Source organism: Gracilinanus agilis, chromosome 2 (genome assembly GCF_016433145.1).
Source record: "Gracilinanus agilis isolate LMUSP501 chromosome 2, AgileGrace, whole genome shotgun sequence".
In the NCBI taxonomy this organism is placed as follows: Eukaryota; Metazoa; Chordata; class Mammalia; order Didelphimorphia; family Didelphidae; genus Gracilinanus; species Gracilinanus agilis.
This window is the reverse complement of record NC_058131.1, coordinates 124,032,796-124,046,092: the sequence shown is the minus strand read 5'-3', so window position 1 is coordinate 124,046,092 and position 13,297 is coordinate 124,032,796.

Here is a 13,297-nt window from a genome sequence, read left to right as displayed (position 1 = left end):
AACCAAAGCAAAGCCCCAAAAGAGCCCTGCAGTGTGGGTCTCAGTAACATTTATCTCTCAAGCCTCTGTACATAAAATGAGGACATACTTAAAAGGATGCTGGGAATGTAGCTCAGGTGTGGCAAATTTTCCACCTGCATAATTTCAATTCTTCATCTATCTTTCCTAATGTGAAGAGAATTCCCCTTGGTGGAGAAAACAGAAGCAAAAAATAAATTTAATACCACTGATTTTTCTCACTAATCAGTCATCTTTTCCCCATATACAAATAAGATTTCTATATTTTACTTGATTTTCCTTTCTTCCCTAAACATAGCTAAAAGTATTTTTAAACCTTTTGGTTATCCTTAGCATTTATCCCTATATTGAAGTCTTATTAAACTTTAGGTTTTCTAACACATCTTACAGATCATGTTGCTCTTTTGTATTCATATTCAGAAACTAACCTAGCTTTCATTTCATAAATTTATACACACACACACACACATATATATGCATATGTGTGTGTGTGTGTGTGTGTGTATTGATAATATTCCTACAGTAGGGTTAAAAAATTATTTCTGCAAGTATAGGAGAGAGAAAGAATAAAAATGGAGAAGGAGGAACCATGACTAAAAAGTAATTCAAATTGAAAGATTTAAAGGATTTATTGGGCTGTAAACTCAGTGAGTTAGCTGACAGCCAAAAAGTTAATGCACTCTTAAGGTGACTTAACAAATTTTATACTACTACATTTAGACACAGAATTTATCTGAAATATCATGTAATCATCTAATTTTACAAATGAGAAAACTGAAACTCAGAGGTTAAATGACTAGCCCAGGGTCATACAAGTAGTTAAGCAACAATGCCAAGATTCAAGTACAAGTGAACAAATCAGAATCAAGACCTCTTTAGTCCTCAGAATGAAGACAATAGCCTCTATTGTACTCTGTCTTGGTCAGCCCATTTCGGGCCATATTGAAACCCAAGATAAATAATATTGAGTTCAATTATGGAAAGGAGCCACATTTCAGAAAGGATACTGGCAAGCTAGAACATGTTATGAGATAACTAGGATAATAAAGGAACTTGAAGCAATATCACAAATGAAATGGGTTAAAGGAGCCAGGGATATTTGAACTAATATCAAAAGGGACATGAGAATATCACATTTCAGAAAGAGATATTGGCAAGCTAGAACATGTTATGAGAAAGGTGACCAGGATGGTGAAGGCACTTAAAAACATATCATATATGAAATAGACTGAGGGATTTGGGGATGTTTAGTCTAGTCTTAAAAGGCACATGAGAATAGTCTTCAAATATGTTGTTGTTACATGGATTAAAGATTAGACTTGTCCTTCTTGGATCAGGAAGACAAGAAGGACTAGGTCCAGGAGATGAAAATTATAGTAATATTAATTTCAATGCAGTATAAGCAAAAACTTCCTAACAATTGAATTTGTTCTAAATGTAGAATAAGGTTCCTATAGGAGTAGTGATTTCCCCAGTAGTGCAGGTCTCCAAGTAGATTCTAAATGGCCACTTACTGGAGATATCAGATGTGAGATTTGGCATTTGTATAGGTGCTAAACTAAATGACTTCTGAGTCACTTTCAGAAGTCTTTGTAAGTATAACTTCTAGGGCCCTTTCCAATTCTAACAAATCTAGAGCTAGATAATGGAGTACAATCTGGCAAAAGGTCAGTCCTAAGCAGTTAGGACTAGCATGAAGAAACCAAAATAATTGAAAAAGAACGTGGAAAGCTAAGAAAAAGACAGAATACCATAATCACCACAAAACAAGTGTAGCACTCCAAACTACTCACAAGCTTTTAAACCTAGTTCAAGCTTGGGCTACTCAAACTAAAGCTCATGAATCATCGTCCTTCTGATTTCTTTCCTTAAAAACTATGTTTTTTACAATTGATAATAAGACATGACATATTACTGGCAGGAAAAAATGGATAATGTATGTAAACTAAAAAGGCAGAGTAAGACAACAAGCAATAAAACTGAAATCATGAACTCCTTTAGTATCTATTTCCCAAAGTATAACCTCCTTATATACGATGGTTACCAGAAGGAAAGTTGTACAAGTTCACATATCCCTGCATCTCTTAGCTTCAAATTGCTATCAAAATATCAAAAAGAGAATAAGGATTTGTCTAATGGGCAAATGATAAGATCTAAAAGCCCAGGACAAATGGCATTTCTCATGCTGATTTCAGTGACAGGAGGTAGTAGGAAACTTTAATGTAGCAGGATTTGCAACAAACATTGCAAATAATGATGGAAATCTTGGCTGCTCCCCACAGCTATTTACTGTTCCCAGGCATTACTATTTCCACATTATTACCATGGTTGTTTCTGACAATCATATGTGGATGAATTATATCAGATGTTACAGTCTTCTGCTACAATATAATTTCCTCTTTAACACCTCCCTCACCTATCTATCACTCCCAGGTGTTCTTTCTGTGCTCACCTTTTGCATTGCCTCCTGAGACTCTCTTTCAATGAGCACAGCTCTCTATCCCAAAGTCTTATAAGAACACATATCCATTATACAGGTACTCCTCTACTTATAAATGCTCAATTTACAAATCACTGCCTTGGCATGATTGCTTAAAAACTGCCTTCTCCCAACCCCAACTCAACTCACATAGTTAAAAAAAAAACAAGTTATCCCACAGTTGCAACAGCCTGATCTATCCCTACTTGTTCAATTCCCTCAGAAAGGATTAAATTCATATGCTGGCACAGACGTTTTCCTCTGTCTTTTGTGCCTATGAATGAAAACCATAGATACAGCCTAACTGCAAACTGAGAGCATAGTCATGAGGTCACAAAATTTTAAAAAACAATATTCAGGGGTATGCAATGTAGAAAGAGAATGACTGATGAGTTGGAGGGTAACCAGGATGGCAAAAGACCTCAAATCCATGCCACGTGAGGAATGAGAGATTTTGAGAATAGGGTAATGATTGTCTTCAAGTATTTGGAGAGCTGGCATATTCAAAACTAGATCTGATTGGATCCAGATGGTAGAACTAAAAGGAGCGGGTAGAATTTACCAAAAAGGCAGATCTAGTTTTGATCTAAAGAAAAACTTTCTAAAAATTAGAGCTACCCAAAAATGTAATAATGGGCTGCCTCAGGAGGTCGTGTATTTCCTCTCAGTGTAGGTCTTCAAAATCAAAGGCTTAATAAATGCTTTTTGGCTTTGTCAGTGAAGGATTTAATTTGGGAGATGTAAGTGGGACTAAATGGTCACTAAGGTCAATCAATCAAAACATTTTTTGTTAAGCACCTACAATTGCCATTCAATGTGTCAGTTATTGGGGGTTGAAAAATACAAAAAAAGGAAACAATCCGACTCTCAAGAATTTACATATTTGTGCATATATAATCAATTTCTAGATTTTCAGGAAGGGTAATGTTCCTAGAAAATAGTGCAGAAGTCAAAAATACAAATGTTGATACATTAAACTAATAGGAAATAGTTTCCATGACCACCAAAAACTAATCTGTCACCAGAAGTTGCTGAAAATGTCCTTTTCCATACATAATTTTTGTTTTAAAAAAGTAATTCTGATAATATGCACTTTTTCTAATACAGTAACCATGAAATTACTCATAAAATGCAGTATACAAAACAAAATCAGTAACACTGCAAAACATTTTTTTCTCAATAGTCCAGTAATTCCCTAGAATTCTGTGATCATTTATGCTAATATTTCAATTTTTTATCCAGATACTGACTTTTTATAACCCGTGACATCTACAGTACCATAAATACCATACAACAAATGAAATTCTTTTTTAATATTTTATTTTCCCAATTACATGTAACAACAGTTTTAATATGTTTTCAAAATTATAAGATTCAAATTGTCTCCCTCTCTCTCTCTCTCCTTTCTCCTCTCTGAGATGGTAAGCAATTTGATCTGGATTATACCTATATGATCATGCAAAACGGATTCCCATATCGGTCATATTATATGAAAATACACATATAAAATCAAAACTTCAAAATAAAAACACACAAATAAAATAATACGAGAAAAAGTATGCCTCGATCTGCATTCAGACTACATCAGTTCTTTCTCTGGAGGTGGATGGCATTCTTTGTCATAAGTCCCACAGAATTGTCTTAGATCATTCTATTGCTAGGAATACCTAAGACTTTCCGAGTTGATTATCAGACAATATTGTTGTTGCTGTATACAATGTTCTCCTACTTCACTCTGCATCAGTTCATGTAGGCCTTTCCAGTTTCTTCTGAAATTATCCTACTGATCATTTCTTACAGTACAATAGTATTCCATCACAATCATATACCACAATTTGCTCAGCCGTTCCCCAAAGGATGGATAAGTCCTCAATTTCCAATTCTTTGCCACCACAAAAAGAACTGCTATAAATGTTTGTATATAAATAGGTCCTTTTCCCTTTTGTAAAATCTCTTTGAGATTCAGAACGAGTTGGATCAAAGGGTATGCACAGTTTTATAGCCCTGTAGGCATAGTTCCAAATTACTCTCCAGAATGGTTGGATCAGTTCATAACTCCACCAGCAACGGATGTGCCAATTAGCAAATAAAATTCTTAAACTAAAATATTTTTTTAACCTGAATCTTAACTTCCACTGTTAGATAAAAGTATGAGAGTGTCTTATTACATACTATATTGCTGTAAACTTTTCTACCTTGATACCCTCTGAAAACCAAAAGAGAGGATGCTAGGACTTTAGTTGTTGCTGCTGGAAGATACCAAGACTGGAGAGATCTTGATATCACCTCTACCTTTCTATCCTTAATAGTTGGTGGATGGCATTGGAGATCATGAAGACTAGACCAGCTTGAAATAATCTATTATTGTCATCTGCTTAGTGCTCTGTTTGAGATCCTTAACGGTTTCAGAAATGAGAGTGCAGCAGAGGTACAATCAATGATGAGATCAGCAACCTTATGTATTTAGCCAGCTAGTCTTTTAATTCAACAGCAACTGAAGACATTCCAGCATGAAGTTTGATATCAAACACTAAATTTCTTACTAAGCCATATCAGTGATTTTGCACAATTGGCTTTGGAACCAAAAGAATTTGCATTATGCTCTGAGTGCATAATTATAGCATAAAGCTTGAATTTTAAAGGCTAACAATGAAAATATACAACAAATGGACAGGGAGTTCTGTGTGAACAAGACTAGTGAAATACCTAATAGGATACCTGCCTCTCTACAAACTTGCACACATAACACTTCCCAGGGACATAGCTACAAATGGGCAAGGTTGCCAAAGCAAAAGTGAAAATGAGGTTAATTAATAAAATCACATGACTGCTTGAAATTAAATGTTGATTAAGCATCAACTGTATAAGGTAGAATGAACATATAGAGAATAAATAAAAATAGATACAATTTAATTCAACATAAAGTGGTTGGAAACTAGCACTTCAGTGGATCAGAAAGTGGTACTTAAGCTAAACCTTGAAAGAAAAGAGAGATGCTATGTAGCAGATGTGAAAAGGGAATGCTTTCCATGAGAAGTGCAAATTTATCAAGACAGGAGATGGAATATCATGTATATGAAAGAAAAAAGGTAGTTTGGCTGAATTACAGATAATAAAAATCTGTCTTGGACATATGAGTTTCAGTCCCTGAAACATCCAGTTGTGATATAAAACTGAAGATCAGGGGAGAGACTGAGATTGCATAATATAGATCTATGAGTCATCTGTTTAGAGATAAAAATTTAAAAATGTAAGAGTTGATAATGTTACCGAAAGAGTATGGAAAGGTCTCTTCCAATTCTGAAATCCTATATTTACTTGTCATAAATCAGTCTTTTCAGCTGGAGTCAGCACCATTGAAAGAACACCTTCGAAATTATTTAAAAAATTAAATTTTAAAGAAAATAGAAAAATGTACTAACTGAACACTTTAGTATGGAAGTCTAATCAAATTTTGCATTACTTGTACAATAAGACTAACCAAGATAAATAATCTTACTATTAATTTTTCAAGAGAACCACAAAATTAGGTTGTAATATGAGGTATGTTTCTATGTCATTTTCCTGCAATTATTTTTGGTCCTCCTCTTCTTGCCACTCTCTGCAGCATTATCACTATTGACCATATTTTCCTCCTGGAGAGGAATTGGTTTTTATGACTGTTCTCTTGGTTCTCCTACATAATATCTGGCTGCTTTTTCTTTATCTCTCTGGCTGGATCTTCACCTATGTCACATCCACTAACTGTGGATGTTTCTCAATGTTCTGTCTTGGGCTCTATTCTAGTGTCTTTCTCTATTCTCCCACTTAGTGATCTGATCTCTCCAGATGCCGGAAGCCATTGAGGCTGTGAGGTTAGCACGGCTACTCACAAGCTCTGACAATCCAGCACGGCAGGTTGTCAGGAGGATGGAGATTCCACACTCAGTTTACCCTATATGATTCTTTTTACAGTGACATTCACTTGTATTGAAATTATTGTAATCAATATATCCAGCTCCAAGGAGACACAGAAAAACAATACAGGTTCATGGCAAGAACAATCACAGCCATAGACTACCCACTATCCAAAAATAAACCCCTGTACAACCCCTTAGATTATAGAAATTTCCCCTAGAATCAGCCTAGCAAAAAACCAGCAATTAGTGAGTTAATGCAAGTTTCTAAAGTTCCCAGCAAGAAAATACCTGGCCTGAGTTTGTTCCCAAACTCCTACAGACCATAGAAACAGTGAAACACAAGGAAATTAAAGCAATGACAAACTAGCACAGAATCACCCTACCAGAACTGTATTCTTAGTGATCCTATAACAGAAAGAACACCATGGAAACAAAACTTGGACCAGACAGATATTATTGTATCTTATTGGATGTAATCAACTACCATAACTATCTCCTTAATTGATGATGGGAATGAATAGTATAATGTAACTATATACATAATATAATTAGTTAAAATATAATTAACTATTATGCTTAGCTAGGAACTGATGTACTTGTACTTTACGCATGGCTGAAAGGAATAAGTTCAAACTAAGCCAGCCCATAATGAATAATTTTTGACAAGCTTGCTTCTTTGTTTAACCACAGTAAGATATTTGGTAAATGTCAATCTTGTGATGTTTCAAAAGTTAATATGTGATTTTGAATGTATGGGAAGAAAAAAAACCTGTATGAGATCTAAAGAAAAGAGGGTATAAAAATTAAAATCAGCAGATGGCACTTCAGATCAGCCACTGCAAGCCTACTGGGTCTCTGGCTCTTCTCACTCCATTTTCACTCAATTGTCCCGCCCCCAAGGGGAACTGGACTGCTGGTAACCCCCAGCAGAGTGGCGCCCGAACAGGGACTCTTGGAGAGGCTAGACCCCCAAACCCTCAAAGAAAAGCTGAGAACGCATCCCTATGAACAATTGGAGATCCCACCCAAGGATTCTGCAGGCCACCCACCAGTGAGCGTGGGTTAGGGGTGGGTAAGTCAGAACTTTCAAGAACACTTACATGAAAAGGCACTAGCATACTAAGATAAATAGCACACTCAGATAAATAGCATACCAAGATAAATAGAAGCAATGGAACATAGTGAATCAAAGGAAAGAAATCTAATTATTGAAATGATCAAGCACAGTAAACAGCAGCTAATTATGATACAGAAATATAGTGATCCTGGCTGGGACTTTCTTGTTTGGGTTGAGAGGCCCCCAGCGGCCCCCCCCTCCCTCCAGGTATTTTTCTCTCTCTAGGAAGATAGATTTAATCCTAGATCTAATCCTAGACTCTCTCATTAGCTTCAGTACAATGTTACCTACTGCCTGTTGAATAATTTGAACTAGGTATCCCATTGGGATTTTAAATATATGTCCATAATAGGATCCATTATTTTTTGCTCCAAAGCTTTCTTTTTCTGAACTTCCTTATTATTATTGAGGGTAGCAACATTCTTCCAATCACCTAGCCTTGAAACCTCAGTATCATCTCCAACTCCTCATTCTCACTCATCCCACATTTCTAACTCATTGGGAAACATGGCAATTTCTTTCTTTATAATATCTGTCCTACAGTCCCCTCCACCTCATCCATAAAATTTATCACCTAATCTTGGTCCTCTCATCATAAGAAATACTGCAATAACTTTATAATTGATCTTGTTTCAAATTCTCCTGATTCTAATACAACCACTACAGAGTTGCCAATGTGATTTTCCTGAAGTATGGGTCTAATCATGTCATACACCTGCTTAATGAACTCCATGGGTTAATCCTCCATGAATGGGTAGAGTCAACATAATTAAAGTGACAAGACTAACTAACTAATCTATTTACTCAGTGCCATCCCAATTAAATTAAAAAAAATTGTTTTATAATATATGTACACAAAAAATATTTTGAAAAGAATAACAAGAAAAGAACAGAAAATCAAGAATATTAAAAGAATTAATGAAAAATATAAAGGAGAGCTAGCAGTATCTATTATATTATATTATATTATTTATATTATAAAGCAGTAATTATCAAAACTATTTCATAGTAGCTAAGAAATAGAAAAATAGATCAGTAAAAAAGGATAAATATACAACAAACAATAGTAAAGTATTATAGTAACTTTGTATTTGACAAAAGCATAGATCCATGTTTGGGAGATAAGAAATCACTATTTAGTAAAAATTGTTGGGACCACTGGAAAGTAGTTTGGTAGGAACTAGGTATATACATATCTTACACCATTCACTAAGATAAGATCAAAATGGATACATGATCTAGAGCAGTGGTTCCCAAACTTTTTTGGCCTACCATCCTCCTTCCAGAAAAAATATTACTTAGCCCCCTGGAAATTATTTTTTAATTTAATAGCAATTAATAGGAAAGATAAATGCACCTGTGGCCATCATGGCTCCCCTGGATCACTGCAGCACCCACCAGGGGGTGGTGGTGCCCACTTTGGGAATCACTGATTTAAGCATAAACAGAGTAAATTAGAACAGGGAACATATTACCTATTATATTTATGGACATGAGAGGAATTTATGAGTCAACAAGAGATGGAAAATATTGTGAAATTTAAAAAGGATTAAATTTAGAAGGTTTTTCCACAAATAAAATAAATGTTGCTAGATTAGAAGGAAAGCAGAAAAATGGGGGAAATTTTTATACACAGCCTCTCTAATAGAGTTCTTCTATCTAAAGTATATAGAGAACTTTGTCAAATTTATAAGAATAAAGGCCATCCCCAAATGATAAATGTGTAAAAGATATGAACAGATAATTTTCAGATAAAGAAATCAAAGCTATATATGTAGATATATGAAAAATGCTCTAAATCAATATTGATTAGAGAAACACAAACCAAAACAATTCTGAGATATTATCTCATACGCATCAGATTGGTTAAAATGACAGAAGAGCAAAATGACAAATGTTGGAGGGGATTTGGGAAAATGACATTAATACACTGTTGTTGAAGCTGTGAATTGATCCAGCCATTTTGGAGAGCAATTTGGAATTATACCCAGATAGTTATAAAACTGTGTATACCTTTAGACTCAGCAATACCATAGCTGGGTCTTTTTCCCAAGGATATTAGGGGTAAAGAACCTTTATGTTCTAAAACATTCATAGTAACTCTTTTTATGCTGGCAAAAAACTGGAAATTGAGGATATGACTATCAGTTGGGGAATGGCTAAACAAATTGTGGTATATGATTGTGATGGAATACTACTGTGCCATAAAAAATGACCAGATTAATTTTTTAAAAAACTTGTAAAGAACTACCCAGAATAATGAGCAACAAAATGAGTAGAACCAAGAGAACATCATACACAACTACAGATTTAATACTTGAAGAATAAATTGGGAATGTTAACTCCAGAGAGTGAACTAAAAAGTGGAAATATGAAAGAAATAATTTATATGAACATCTGTTTCTCAGATGATGCATTCTATGATGTGGGGTAGGAGGGGTTGAGGGTGGGGGGCACTTGTAGATAATTCTAATAATTAAAAAAACTAAAAAATAAACTTCATTGGCTCATGCTTATGTCCAGGTTCATATATATATATATATATATTTTTTTTTTCTTTTGTCCGGCATTTTAAGCCCTTCACAACACGATCCCTTCCTACCTTTCCAATCTTCTTATATTCTGCTACCTACCATGTAATCTACAATCTAGCCTCACACTCTGACAAAGTTCAGACTCTGAACTGCCCAAATTGTGAGATGTTTATTAAATTCTGAGCTAGTTTCTCTCTTTTTAATCCAAAGTTCTTTGGGTTTACAAGAACAAGAGCTATTCCCCAACTAATAAACAGTCAAAGGATATGAATAGACATTTTTAAGAGGAAGAAATCAAAGCTATAACTAGCCACATGAAAAGTTCTCTAAATCACTAATAATTAAAGAATTGCACATCAAAACAACTCTTAAGGTGCCCTGTCACCCTTACCAGATTAGCTAAAATTATGAATGATGGGAGGAGGGAAAATAGGTATGCTAATGCACTATTGTTGGTGGAGCTATGAATGAGTCCAATTGTTCTGGAAAGTAATTTGGAACCATGCCCAGAATTGAATTGTGCTTACCCTTTTAGTACTGCTCTTAGAGCTATCCCCAAGGAGATGCAAGAAAAAAAGATCAATATATATAAAAATATTTATGATCGTTCTTTTTGTGGTGGCAAAGAATTCAAAACCAAGAGTATATCTAAGTTGGAAAATGGCTGAATAAGTTGTATTATATTAATGTGATATAATGCTATTGTACTGTAAGAAGTGATGAAGGGGATGGTTTCAGAAAAACTTGAGAAGACTCATATTAATTTATACAAATTGAAGTGAGCAGAACCAAAAGAATAATCTACACAGAAATAGCAATATTGTAAATGTAATCAACCTTGAAAGATTTTATAACTGAACACAAAGAGCCACCATAATTTCAGAGGAGTCATCATGAAATATGCCATCCACCTTCACATAAAAAAAACTGACTAACTCAGAGTATAGATTGAAGTATATTTTTTTATTTTAATTCTCTTCTTTTTTAAGCATGGCTAATGCAGAAATTTATTTTGCATGACTATATATATATATTTAATAAGTTTTGTTTTTCTTGCTTTCTCTTTGGGTGGGAGAGTAGGAGAGAATTTGAAACTGAAATAAAAGAGAAAAAAATCTCTTTGCTTTAAAAAAATTAAATGAAAAAAAAATTAAAGGTTTAAGGCTAAAGGACTCTCATACAATGATTTTGAAAGACTCAAAGGTATACAGGTCCTGTTCACACTCAGTTCTTATTGTTACCTTAAACAAAAGAAATGTTTTTACCTAATCACCAGAGTCAAATGCATGACTTAGACCCACCCTTACATGGTCAGTCTCCTAGTTATTTCACTACCTCATATTGTGTGTTAAAAAGATTCTTAATTTTTTTGTTTGTTTCATGGACCCTTTAGGTAATCTTGTAATGTCTATGGAACTCTTCCCAGAATGATGTTTTTAAGTGCTTAAAGCAAAGAACATAGATTTACAATTTACAATTCTATTGAAATGCAGTTATCTAAAAAAATTTTTTTAAGGTAAAAAACCCAGGTTAAGAACTCTTGATCTAAAGATTCAGAGAAAATATCCCTTTCCCTCATCAGTTCTCTCTTATTATCCTTCCTTTATTAATATACCCCAAAGCTGCTTCTTGGTGAATCTATAAAAAAGAAAGCCATACCCTCTACTACTACTACCTAAGTACTAGGGAGGGAGAGATTTATAGTTCCTGCTATTATTAATATTTTGCAGGTTACAAAGTTCTTCACAATTATTTTGAGTGGTAGGAAGATAAGAGCCTGAGCTGCCTCTTTTGCTTTATATTTCTTTCCTGAAAAAAGTCTGAGAAAGGATTTTGTGATTATTATTTCCAGCTTTGTAGGAAACTTCAGGAATTTCAAGAGGTTAGCAGCTTCAGAGCCTCAGTTAATGCCAGCTGAACTTCGATGGGGGCCTCTGTAAGTACCCGGTGCTTCTTACAGATGATAACCACAGGCAGGAGGAAGAAAGAAACTCATGACTTACTTTGCCAGTAAATGTAGACCTGGAAGAATTTCTTTGGACAGTGAAGAGTTCAAATGCAGATGAAATGCTGGTTCAGCGATCCTACAAAAAGCTGTTTTAGGTTTTGATGTCTTTTAGGTATCAACTTAACAGAAGAGTGTAATAATAATAATAAAGAGAGCCAATAACCAATGTTATAACAATAGTTAGAAGTTACTTATTATTTAGTCTTTTTTAATGCTCATTTGTGAGTCTCTTATGTTAAGCATTTTATTTTTGTATACATAAAATAAAGCCTGGCACTGTCAACTCCACCCTTTAGGGGAGACCCTAGACTGAACAAAATTTAAGCTTTAAGATCTTTTCCCTGGGGCTCAGTTGTCTGAACATAAAAACCAGAGTCTACAAATAAAAGAGTTTGATTCCCATCCTCCAATCTTAGGTGCCACTCTCCCCCCATGATGGAACCTAGACTAAAGGACTAAGCAAAAAGTGGAGAGGGATCTCTTATTGGAAGAAAGGGCACTAATAATACCCCAGCCCCACTGGATTCAGAATTAGCTATTTATAGTGTTATGCACAGGGGATGTTGTGAGACTCAAATGGGATAATGAATATAAAGCATTTTATAAAGTTTAAGGCACTAAATAACTGAGTTATTATTATGAATGTCATTATCATCATCATCATTATTATTATTAGCCTCCAGTTACCATCCCTCCAGTAATGCTTATTCCCCAAGCAGAAAGCATTCCTGCTGAACTCAAGCAATGTTTATAGAGCAATACACAGTATTCAGGTTAAATATTTAACAACTGGGCTGGGAGGAGGGAGGAAATGTAAGCACACATTTTTCAGTTTAGTCTGCATTATTAACACTTTCTTAAGACAATCAACAAAACAGTAAATTAAGCTCTGATTTGTATCGGATTGATACTTTATGAGGTGTAAATGCTTACAGTTTAAAAATTTAACAATGGGCTCTCCCCAGCCAGAGAGCCCTTGCTCTCTAGTTTTACACATAGAACTAAAGGTGCCGACACTCTACGCTGAATATTCTGGAACAGGATAAAAACCGAATAACATATTATATAGTATCAAAGAATCACAGGAGGACAGGATCTTTGAGAGGATTGGTCAGCATGTCTTACAAATGAAACCCAATGAGATTAAATGACTTGCCTAAGGTCACACAGATAGCAAATAGCAGAGACGGCATTATACCCAGGTTTTCTAATAAATAGTATACTATCCATTACTATACTATT